The following is a 13,700-nucleotide window of genomic DNA, read 5'->3' on the forward strand; positions in this document are numbered from 1 at the left end:
TTAACCATGTCAAACCATTCCAACAATAATTGTCTTGAAAAATGTCTACTATTAAGAACAAATTGAGAATGCAATTATCATATCATAAAATTTTGGAATAATTAATTTTTATTTATTTCATGTTTTAGATTCATAAAAATCTTTACGTCTGTTATTTGCATTATGTAACGCCATTTATTTTTTATAAGCTGTCAATTCTTATATTATAATATTTTATGAATAAATGTAAACAAGGCATAATATTAACGTCCAAAAAGATATATAATTATATATGAAACAATTGAATTTGAAAACATTAAATATTACGTACATATATCTAATCCAAAAACCGATTATTTTTGTCAAAAGAATAGTGTTACAAAGTGACAAACATGCTTTTTGTTAAATTACTATTCTTATAGTAAATCAGCTCCGCCATATCCCCCTGAAAAATAGGGTAAGCATCCTAGACTTGCCATTGCCTCTTGAAGCCAATCCTCCGGAACCTCGTCATCTTTGGTCTGAAGAAAGAGAAATTGACAAAAGCATATAGTTCAGATAGGAAAGCCTATCATGATCTCACATTAGATACATACTAAGGAAATCTTGAGTTTATAAATAAGGATAGCTCGAATTCCCTTTTTATAAGATAAAATTGTGAGGTCAAAGCACACAAGCAAATGATGCCCACATGAAGTAAGAATGGGACTTCACATCGCATGCCCACATAAATTGTACGTCTCCTTTTTACTTTTAGAAGAATCAAATAAATATTTTCAATTTTATTTATGTTTCTATAGTTTAATTAAATTCCTTTTCCATGTCTTTAACATTTATGATCTATCCTACTCTAATATGTTCAATTTTACGAAGAAAAATATGCTCAATTAAGTAGTTATAATAATTTTTTTAGTAAAATTAAAATTTATATAGGGATATGTTAGGATGGTGAAAATAGAGATCAAAGAAAAAGTGTGATTTATTTGTTAGAAATAGTTATGACTATGTGCTAGATAAAAGTAGTTATTCACTAATTATGGAATATTTAATATATATTTTTTATTTGCGCTAGAATTACTATTCAACTAATAGGAATAGTTTTGGAAATAAAATGTGAATATAGGATAAGGGAATCCCTTCTTCTTGTATAAATATGGATATCAAACGAGTTGAATGATTTGTGTTCTTTTCAATCTAGATTGAATCTTTGAGTAAAACTAAAATATAATCTTAGTCGCACTCCTATGTCTATTCATTGACCATGGCATCCAATGTAGCAGTATCTAGCTTTATTACACACACACATATATATATATATATATATATATATATATATATATCAACTTTATTTTTTTTTTTCTACTATTCTTATGGCTTTGTGTTGAATGAACTCTAAATAAAACTACTTCACTAAATGGATTTTTGGTTAAGAGACTAATTATGTTTGATTGGACATTGATGACATAAAATGAAAAATAGGTTAGGCGTAAATTTAATGAAGGTTGAAGTAAAATATTGCATGATAAAATAAACATGAACTTATGGTCCATGGTCACATAAATTGGCGGAAAATGATTTATATAACCGACCCTACCTAATTAAACTTAAGGTTTGATTTTGTTGTTTTGTTGTTGTTAAAAAAGTTATAATTACAAAGATTATGATGATTGGGAATCAATGGGCTCTTCGTGATGTGGTGATACAATTTATAAAAATACAAAAAAGTAGCAGACAAAATAAAAGCTATTACCTAAAGTGTGCATGTGGAAAGAACAATTTTCTTTTATATTTGTTTAAGTAAGCCCCTCACATCACTTTTGTGCATAATAGAGACATGAAAAATTATATTGGACCTCTCCCTCCATCTGATCCGTGTATCTGTTTTTTTATTGTTAGACATGTGATAAATTGATCTTACATTCATTAATATCAAAGTAAGATTAATTTGTCACATGTCTAATAATTAAAAAACAGGCGTAGGGACACGTGGAGAAGGGGGTTGGTGTAAATTTCTTTAGAAACACCTCCAAAGAATTATATTGGCACACCTAGAGGTACAAGCAAAACAAAATAAAATAAAATAATAATTGATGCTTTGCATAATCAACTAGTGTATTAAAACACTACCTGGATAGATTCAGCCAAATACGATTGTTTTTCTTGAGGACCGTTATGCTTGATGACGACTTCATCTTCATATGATTCCTTGTTCCTCGCAAATCTCCCTCGAACTCGAACCCGCCTGTCTGCTAAGGTTTTACGGCAGGCATACTGTGTGCATACGCATTAAACATAAACACATGAATGCAAACAATCAATAATTAAGCATGAACTGTATAAATATATAATTGGAGCATGGTCACTGCAGATGAGATTGAGACCTTAATGGTTTTGTTGAAGTTCCTCTGATTCCTCTTCTTCAGATACCTCAGAATTCTATCCTTCCTTTCTTCCATCGAATACTTCCCAACCTTCATAATATTATTGGGTTCTTCAGCTGCATGCTGTAATGGATAATTTCCTTGAAATCCCTACACAAAAACCAGTGCACTTTTATGTCTATTTTTTTGTGTGTATGTGCATACATAATAGTAGGGCTTTATTAATCGATTGATTAATTAAAGCATACCCAGTTACCCCAATTACCGGCGGCAGGGGGATAAGGGGAGTGGAATTCCGGCACAAGCGACCCACTCATCTGATTGCAATAATCTTGCTGGGACACTTGTGATTGAAATTCCATTTGATATCCGGCGGCTCCGAGACTGCTCTGAGCTCCGGCGGCAATGGCGCCGCATAAATCCATGCTACAGTAATTGTGGGGCACAGCCACGTCATCGTCGTCGGAGACCCTCGGCGGCTGCTCCGGCACTGCCAGGTCGGATTCTGGGGGCAGTGTCGCATCAATATCAAACATGAATGGAAAATCATCAGTAGTACAGCCTTGGTCGCGACCCCACGGTAGTAGATGATGATCGGCAGCAAAGCCGTGAGTCCCAGATCCGGCTGCCGGAGCCCAGAACTCTGATAACCCGGCTACCTGACAGTTGATATCGTCGGATTCGTACAATGTGCGGAGGATGGGATTCGCCATTAGTATTTGAACTACGTTCGTAGAGTCCGATTCTAGCTATCCTCTTCCAATGCGCGCGCGCACACACACACACACACATATGTATATATATATATATATTTATATATATATATATATATATATATATATATAGATAGATAGAAAGATATATATATATTCTTCACCGATCGTGTTTATGTATGTATAAAGCGCAACACTGCAATTGTATTGGGCAGGTTCGCCTGCCCGTACGGCCTGCCCGCATAACATCGCTTGAGCAAAATCAGAAAAAAAGTTTTAGACAGATATGGATCAACCCAGAAACTACTGCGGTTCTATTTGTTACGATTTCATTCTGTTTCTTTACACTGAAAAAATAGATGTGAAAACACTTTTATTTATATTGTAGTTTTTCTATTTTGTAATCGATTTTCAGCTTCTTGCAGAAAAAATAAAAAATTAAATCTCATTATTTCTACTTGCTTTGAAAATCTGTTTTCAGATATTTTAATATAAAAAATTGACTTTAATAGCTTGAACGGTTCATTTCAGACATAATTTTTATTATAATCAAAATAAAATGATATATAATTAAAATTAAAATATCAACAAAATTTGAAAAAATATATAAAATAATAATTTTGAAAAAAAATTTGTTCACTATTTTTCTATTGTCATATATAAAAATAAAATTATATTTTTAAAGTGAATTTTGAAACACAATAATTTAAGCAAAAAATATAATATTTTTTATTTTTATTGTAATATTTTAATTTGTATTCTTTTGCACTTTTATTATTTTAATTATATATTTTAATTATTATTTGATTCAAGTATGAAAATAAGCATTTGTTCCACCAAATTTGTTTTAATTTTAGAACTAAACCAAATACTTTCTTGATTTTGGGTTTTTGGCTTTCATTTTTTATTTTTAGTTTTCGTTTTGGTTTTCATTTTCATAATAGCCCTTAAGTTGTTAGCTCCAAATTTTCATTAACATGATTTTGATAATAACAAACTAATTTGGACTAATGACTTTATTTTTAGAGTTGTGATTATACAAGTTAAACCATGCATTACGTGTTACGATTTGAGATAATATTTGAAGACTTCATTCTTATTTATTTGTATAATTTTACCTCAAGTATAATGTTCTTTAAATTGTATATCTCTTACAATATTCAGGTCATTACACAAGGGACTTAAAACTAAAAAATATTGCAACATAAGGAGACTATTTTGGGCTACTGCCAAGGGTGATCGATTGACCTTCATGGGGTAGTCGATTAATCTGAGTAGAATGTTCAGGCAGTCAATCGCCCAATGAGGGCAGATACAACAACCTCTATAGGGCGGTCTACCGATCTAAGTAGAATGTTCAGGCAATTGATCACCCCATGAAGGCAAGCCAATTGGCCTGGGTAATAGGCTTGGAGCAATCGATTGACTCAAGTGGGCTGTCGATTGGTTCAATTTTTCAAAGACTCCAATGGTTAGTTTTTTAGTCTAATGGCTAGTCTTTGTTCGACCGACCTATGAGATTGGTCAACCTATTTGAGTTAGAAACTGACTCTAATAGGTGGAAACACTAGTTTTACTCCAAACTTCATAAATATACCCATTTAATCATAAATAAAATTAAATATAAAAAAAATCAAACATTTTTCTCTCTCTCTCTCAAACTCTATTTGTGCTTTAAACTTGCTTATTCTTTAAAAGAAGTCTTGAAAACTCTTGTGCTACAATTTTGATTATTCTTTGAGAGATTTAATTTGTGATTCACATTGTAAATCTTTTCTTGTGAGAAATTATTTATTGTATTTGTTGACTTTTTGAGTCCGATCCCTAGTTTTGATAATGACAAACTGCAAGTTTTTTATGGGTGTATCCAGTGTTTGAGCATGCTTGATGTGTTAGCACACACACAAGGGAAAGGATGGTGAAAGCCAGAAGACCTTAAAGCTCACATCAACTAGCGTTTTCCACGAAAGACAAAAAAGCAAAGATGAAGAAGAAGACTTATGTTTTTAATTTGTAATGCATTTGGTTGTAATAATGCATGACATGCATGATGTGTATGATAAGCTCAACATGACTATAGATTGACCATAGGGAACCAAATGATTGTAGGGCACGGTTGATCGACGCTGAATTTTTGGGGTTAAATTTCAAAGACCTTAGACTGACCATATGTCCCAAATTATTGCATGAAAAAGCCCCTTATAATTTAGAAGTAACAAATATGTGAACAGGGGTGTCTTTAAAAGAGAGTTAGGAATTGAATGCACAAAGTTAGTGTGTTTGGTCGACCGAACCCTAACATACAGAGTACCTTCGGTCGACCAAACTGCCCCAGGGTCAAAGGATTAACCATTTGGTCGACCAATCTTAAAATGAACATCAATGCCCTAGTTGATCGAACTGGCACATGGGGATTTCCCAACGCCCTGGTCGACCGAACTCTTAGTTATAAAAGGATCTAATCGACCGAACGTATGAATCTGGTCAACAGAACTTGACCTGGTCGACTGAACCTTAGAGTTTCAAAAATCACTTCAAGCCTGGTCGACCGACACCTTAATTCAAAAACACCCTAGTCGACCGAACTGAGTAATCTGGTCGACCAAACCTTAAAAATAGTCTACCGAACCTCTCGAGTTGCTTGAATTTTACCAAGATTGAAATGGGGTTATTTTTTATTAACCTTTCTTAAACTTTCTAAAAAATTCCTAATATATCCCTAATGGTAAAAAATCCTCCAAAGTGTATATATACCTCCTCCATTACTCTTTTCTTAACAAGAAAATTAGAGAGAAAATTCTCCCAAAAATATTTTTTCTTCATTTAATTTTATACTCTCTTTTTTCAATTTTTTGAAAAATTCTTTGTTAAAAGAGAGCATTCATATTTTGGGTATTTTTTATTCAAGGCATCCACTCTCTCTTTGATTTTAATTTCAAAAAATACTTTTGAGAGTGGTCTTATTATTTTTCCCACATATTTTCATTTGATAAATATCTTTGGGAGAACTTTCTATGCTTGTAAATCTTGCACATCTATTGCAAGATTTCAAAGCTCACATTGTTTTATTGGAAAATCCTTTTTGATCAATAAATCCTAGATCTCCTGCACTTTATTATTAAATATATTTTGGAGATTTCATTTGAAGTTTTCTTTAGATCTTTGAAGAGCACATATTTCATATTTCATTTTTATCAAAGATCATATATATATATATATATATATATATATATTGTTTTTGGGAAATATCATTTGAGAGTAAAAACCCTAGGTTCTCCTGAACTTTATTTGAAAAATTATTTTTGGGAGAAAATTACTTTTTAGGTTTAAATCTTTGAAGTGCTTTATTATATACACCTAACTCAATGAGTGCTTAAGTTATTTTGAGAAAATCACATACTCACTTGAGTTTATATTTCATATAATGTGTGAGTGTATTTGAGCTTATATTGTACACATCAGCTTGTATTAGAAGCATTTATTTGTACACATTTGATTATCTATTGTACTCCCGACGTATGGTTGGAAGAGGGAGATTAGCCCTGTGAATAGTCTTGAACTGGTTCAAACTTGGTTAAGAGAACTAGGTGCACCATCCTGGTAAAGTGTTGTAAACGGTGTCGCTCAACCCATGAAGTGAGCAACTAGTGGAATCCTCTTACTTGTTAGCTTGAGGTGGGGACATAGGCAGTATTGGCTGAACCCCAATAACATATCTTGTGTCTGCTATTAAATTCCTGCACTTTAATTCCCTACACATGTATGCTCATATTTAATTATTTATGAATGTGTGCATGATTTAAATATTGTGATTGATTGGGAAATACTTAGACAGACCTTAGGTTGTGCATTACTGCTGCTGGTTAATTTGACTTTGGAGATAAATTTTTAAATACCTAATTCACCCCTCCTCTTGGGAATACACCAATTCCAACATTATTCAAAACACAATTTTAATAAGTGTGTTTTGTTTTATGCACTTTTTCTATTCATTACAAAAAAGTTACAAATGGTGTGACATCTCGTGATTTGTTGGAACTGATTGAATTTTTCACACTCGAAAAATTCTAGTGAATTATAAGATGCCATATTGTTTTCAAGTTTTCTTGTGATGAATGGACTTTTCCTTGTTTTATAGGACAAGCTTACGTAGATACTTAGTTGATTACTTCACCACCCAACTCATATAAAGGGACTTAAAAGACCATACGCCTTGATGGTAATGGTAACCCTAAAAATGACTTCTATTTGGGGGTTTAATCATGTTAAGAATTCTATGGAATCACCACTAACTTTTTTTTTTTTTTTTGCTTACGTGTTGTTGAATTCACCTAATTACTACCAATCGATTGGTCTCTAAGCTAGCCTAAGTGAGAAGTAAGGTGTACTCCCAAGAAAGGGGGTGAATTGAAATTTTAAAATTTCTTTGGAAACTTTAATCTAGAATAACCCTCTTCAGATTAACTTAATTACAATCACACAAACATAATTTGTTTGCAATGACCAACACTCAATCCAAGATTTAATATTTATCAATTAAAGATGATAAAGATCAAAACTTCAATATTTAGAATTCAGCCTTTCAATATATCAATCCAATCAATCAGGTAAGTTTTATTTCTCAATATAAAATAAAATATAAATTTCAACAAGCTTCCAAAATTCAGACTTTGATATCAAACAAGTTACTTGAATTAATTAATAAATTTTTTATATTTATCCATGTAATTCCTTTAATTAAGATTTCCGCTATCAACATACTTTCTTTAATAAAGGCTTCCAAAATTCCCAATGATTGTTTAATTTCCAGCAATTAAGTAAACATCCACGCAATTTGCATATGCAAAAAATTAAAGAGATTAGGGAAGAGAGAGACACCAAGATTTTACGAGGTTCAGTTATACCCGCTTACGTCCTCATTTTAGGCAAACCACCCAAAGATTTTACTATAAAACTCCCTAAAGTGGGCAGAGAAAAATGTTTACACACTCCTTCAAGTAGGATGGAGCCCTCCTCTCCAAGCGATACCTCAAGCTTGGTAGTCCAACGATTCAACAAACCTGAATTGTAAAAAACAACAAGAGAAACAAGAACAATTCTTGTGTACAAGAAGCACTCTCAACTACAGTAGATTAGTACAAGTGAATATCACAATACACTTTAATCAAAATCAATATAAAACAGATGAAGCTCAAGAATTTATCACTGGGGGTTCTTTTTTTGATTGAGAAATTCAATAAAAATGCAAAGAACCGTAGGCTTTAATAAGCAAATTCTCAATAGAAAACTTCAGCAAAAGTGTTTTAGCAAGATGAATTTTTGAAGAGTAGAGAGTATTTAGCTTGAATGTTGATTGTATTTATTGATGTCTTTAATCCTTTGATATAAAATATATTTATAGATGAAAATGTTTAATTTTCATATTCCCCAAGTTACTTGGAGTGTTTCCCAAGTTTTCAAAAAGTTTGGAGGTCAAACAATCTAATTTGGAAACTTTTCTTCGCTGTTTAAATTTAAATTTTAGAAAGGTCAATTGATTGGACTATTGAAGTCAGTCGCCTAATGTTTAAAAATTAGAGAAAATTCAAAGTCAAAATGGGGTCAGTCGGCTGATCTCAGAGGGTTAGTCGACTGGACCTGTTCTGTCTACTCAATTAATTCAGCATAAAAATGCAAGTTATCTGATCTTATTTTGTCAATTGACTGAACTAGCGAATTTCCACAATGTTTTAATTTTCAAGGCTTTAATCCTTCAATTTTTGAAATACTTCAATATATCTTTAAAAAGAAAATTTTTGGGGTTTTTAAAAATTGGTCTCTAAGTCAATAAAAGATTCCTAAGAGTTTCATTCATTCAATTTGAAATATTTGAAGTACTTACATGAGACTTCTTAAAACTATGACTCTTCTAATCACTAAGTCTTCATGTATAGCTTCCATTCTTCACATTGAACTTGACTTTAAGCTTCATCATTAACTTCATAATATCTTGTCTCATTAAGTTCAATCTTTTTGTCAAGCACTTTGATATTTGTCACTTGGATCACTTGAGCTTGATACTTGAGTTACCTGAAACATCATCACTTGACCAAACATGTTAAATTTTCTTGATTTGTTATCATCAAAATAAGATTCGTAAGCCTTAATTGTTAGACCAACAATCTCCCCCATTTTGATGATGACAAATAAGGAGCAAAAGTGAGTGAATCTTAATAAGCCCCCCCCCCCCCTACAATTAGCATACTTTTAACAATATTTGAAAAATGAAATATCAGATGTTATCAGAATCAATTTAAGTTCATATTTCAATATCAATATATCAACCATGTATATGTGTTCATGAATGTTAGCAATGTATTTATTTAAGTTCATATTAGCATATCTCATATCATCATGTCTCATATCTCATATCATCATGTCTCATGTCTTAGTTTTTCATATTCATCATTTTTCAATGGTATCTCAATCAGTTGCATCTCAATTTTGCTCAACACTTTCTCCCCCTTTTGACATCAATCAAAAAGATAAAAGTAATAAATTAAAGTCAAATAAAGGCACAGAATAGCACAAAAATAGATAATCATATTCATCCTGAGCTATACAAAGTGTCAAAAACATCGGGAGATACAAAAAAATAAAAATAAAAACATGGAACTGAGTTACATAAAAAACATAAAACACAAAGAACAACAAAGTCAATCATCTAAAGCTTCATCATCATTACCTATATCTCCTTCATCTTCTCCAGTGCCTTCATCATCACCTTCTTCATCATCAGTTTCTTCTTCATCTCCATCAGATGCATCATCACTAGCATATGCAGAGCTAATGTCCATAGGATCTACATCACGTGAAGAACTAGCCAAATGCTATTCAATACGACCAAGTCTCTGATCAAGTGAATAGTAGTTGGTTTGAAGAGATGCAAAATTATCTTGAAGGGATTGAAATTCTAATCTCATATCACTACTGAAGGTGCTAATTGGTAATGAAAGGGAAGGAACCAGGAAGGAGTAGCATCACCCTGAGGAGCAGGATGCTGAATTGGTAGTTGGGGGTTAGAAGCTTGTCTTTGCCTCTGACCTCAGTTGGGAATCCAACCGTGCTTGTATTTTTCATACCCCATTTACTTTAGTGTGGTGGAGGAGAAGATATCATAGTGGGTACGTCTGATAAATGTGTTAGTAGGAGAGGCAACATGAAGATGAGGAAAGACGAGATTCAAAATTCCTTTATAAGGAAGAATTACCTGACGAGCTTTAGTCTGATAAATCATCCATTTGAGGACTAAGCTTGACAAGTCTAGATTCTTTCATTTTAGTAGACACCACATAATAAAACAATCTAGGTATGGCATATAGGCATGAGATTCAACTTGAGGAAGAATGTTGTATGTGATGATCTTTTGGAGGATCTGAGCTTGGAGATTCAGTTGCTTGTACAATGGAGGATGTCCAAAGTAAATAGGTTCTTCATCCATAAAAGAGGTAGAAATTATTGGGTAGAAAATCCTTGCTCCATGATCAATGTTTGTTCAAAAGGAGGACATTCGAATTCGCCTTGGCGTATATTGAAGATGGTAGCCAGGGTTTGTGGTGTAAGTGCGATGGATTTACCCAAGACTTCGGTAGTGGTTACCGACTCCCCTTTAACTAAATTGGCGTAGAAAAGTTTTACAAGTTTAGGATAATAGCATTTGGCTGGGCAGGTAATGAAAATTTTCCAACCAAGGTCCCTAAACATGGGTAGGATTTCAAGAAAATTTTCTTCAAAAAAATGAAGTATCAAGAATTTTACTGAGAATTGGTTCTATTGACCCAATAGGTCAGATCTCATTTTGATTATGAAAAATACCTTGGTACTTAATGTTTGAAGAGTTTGTGTGCAGGATCAATTGGAGGTTTCTATATAATGCACAAGGACTTGAAGAAAATAAAGACCTGAAATATTTATCTATTTTATTTTCATTTTAATTGGGTCTGTAATATTTAAGGCATTATGGTCTGTAATAATTAATGTATATCATGCATGATAGGGTTTAATCTTAAAAAAAAAAAGACCTAGGCTGACCTTAGGACCCTCATGTTTGCATTAAAATGGGCCCTATAGTCTTAACATTTATCATCATATGAATAAGGAAAATTTTATAAGGGGAAAAAGATTGAAATGCCCAAGAATGGCATGTTCGGTCGACCGAACTCAGTTACACTAAGATCTTTGGTCGACCGAACCTCCCTGGGTCAACATGTTGACTCCTCGATTGACCGACCAAGAATATATAGGCAACGCCTTGGTTGACCGAACCCCCACGTGGAAAATTCCAACCGCCTGGTTGACCGAACCTCGTAGTTCAAAATGATCTGGTCAATCGAGCCACGCAGATTTGGAAAATTGCCTTCAAACCTTGAAGTACGGTTGACCATCTTCTCAGTTCAATTTTTACCTGGTCGATCGAATTGGACACTACAGTCAACAGAACCTCAAGTACAGTCGACTATGCCTCTCGGGTTGTTGAATTTTTACCGAGAGTTAAACTGGGTTAACTTTAATTAAACTTACTTAATCTTTTTCAAAAATACCTAGCATGTCCCCAATGACTATATATATATATATATATATATATATATATATATATATTTTTTTTTTTCCAAATTCTATATATAACCCTTCATTTGCAAAAATTAAGCATTGATTAGGATTTAAGATTAGGAAAAATTCTCTGAAAATATTTTTGTCCAAAATCCTTATACTTTCATATCTCTTCAATCCTATTCCAAAAAGCCTACCTCTTGTACTCATCTAGCCACTTGCTTTGAAAGAAGGTAGTGTTTTCATATCATTTTTATAAGCTAAACTCTCCTTTGTTCATATTTGATTATGTGTTGATTTTTTGGAGAGTTAGCTAAGGTTTTTCCTATAATATTTCATTCATAAATATTTGATTGGGAAAAACCCTTGTGTGGCTTTTGACCTTGCATCTTCATTGCAATTTTTCATAAGCTTGATTTGTGCTTTGATGAAAACATTTTTAGTAAGCTTAAAAACCCTATTATCTACTGTGCTTGATATTTGAGAAATATTATTTGAGATATATGTTAGGGTTTTAGAGAGCTTATGATTAATCACATTACAAGCATATTGGCTTGACATCGAAAGCCTCACTCTCACATACATACATTGATTTACATCCTGTTTGAGAGTTACCACATTGGTTAACAAAATCTCACTTTCATATGTAAGTGCATTATTTAGTTGAGCATATTGGTACACATCTGCTTAGTTTTAGAAGAATATTTCTTTGCACACAAAAAATTGTATTTCATTATTGTATTCTAGGCAAGGGCTTGAAGAGGGAGACTAGCCCTGTCAAATAGTTCCGGATTGGCTTTGACTCGGTTAGGAAAGGTAGGTGTACCATCCTGTTAAGGTGTGTTTAGGTTGAGGTTAGCCCCACTAATTGACTTGATTGTAACTAGCGTCGCTCCACCTGTTAAGTGAGCAATAGTGGTAATCCTTGTGCTTGTGAGCCAAGGCGGGGACGTAAGAAGTATTGGCTGAACCCCAATAACATATCGTGTGTGCATTTTATTTTTTCACAAATTTACTTACTGCACATGTATGTTATATTGTGAATGCTGCACAAGATTTACTTTCTGCATATTAATCTTATCTGCACATTTGGGATTTCTTAGAAAGACCCTAGGTTGCGAAATAATACTGATATCTTACTTAACCTAGGAGAAAAAGTTTAAAATTCCAATTCACCCCCCTTCTTGGGAATACACCAATTCTAACAGGTTCCATCGGACGGAGATGATATTTGTATAGACATTTAGCATGAAGAGTGACGAGCCATTGATCAATAGAGGAGTCATCATCAGCTGACACTGAAGCCTTACGCCCAACCGTCTTTGTTCTAAGCACCGTGAGTTCAAAATTGAAGGGTAAAACCCTAGATTTTTATGAGGAAATGATGTAGGGTGATGAGTTTTGAAGGTTAATCAGATGTTTTTGAAGTGTAGGTGCACTAAGGATCAAAGGACAACAAAGGGAGGAGAGAAGCAAAACAGGGGTTAGTTGACTGGAGGCTTAAAATTTTAGGGTTTGTGCACTGTTCGTATTTAGAACTCCGTTAGTTAGTTGACTGATCTTGAGGTCAGTCAACTGACCTTTAGGTGTATTTAAAATTTTTCCAAATAGTAGCATGTCAGTCGACTGAGGCTTAAGGGTCAGTTGGCCGACCTCATCTATCTTTCAAGTTTTCTCTTATCATTCGTCATGTATCTTTCTAAGCAACTTCCCTATTGTGTAATAAGTCAAGTTCTCTTCTTATAGATATAAATCTATCTTCTAGAAGAGGTTTGATAAAGATATCCACCCATTGATCACTTGTATTCACAAATTCAAGTATAATATCTTTTTTTTGCACATGATCTTTTAAAAAATGATGCCTTATATCTATATGTTTGGTTCTTGAGTGTGATATAGGATTTTTGGAGAAGTTTATCGCACTTGTGTTATCACACTTTATAGGAATACCTGAATACTCAAAATTAAAATCTTTTAATTGTTATTTCATATAGAGTGATTGTGCACAACAACTACCTGTTGCCATATATTCAACTTC

The sequence above is a fragment of the Malania oleifera genome, chromosome 12, assembly GCF_029873635.1.
Source record: "Malania oleifera isolate guangnan ecotype guangnan chromosome 12, ASM2987363v1, whole genome shotgun sequence".
NCBI lineage: Eukaryota > Viridiplantae > Streptophyta > Magnoliopsida > Santalales > Ximeniaceae > Malania > Malania oleifera.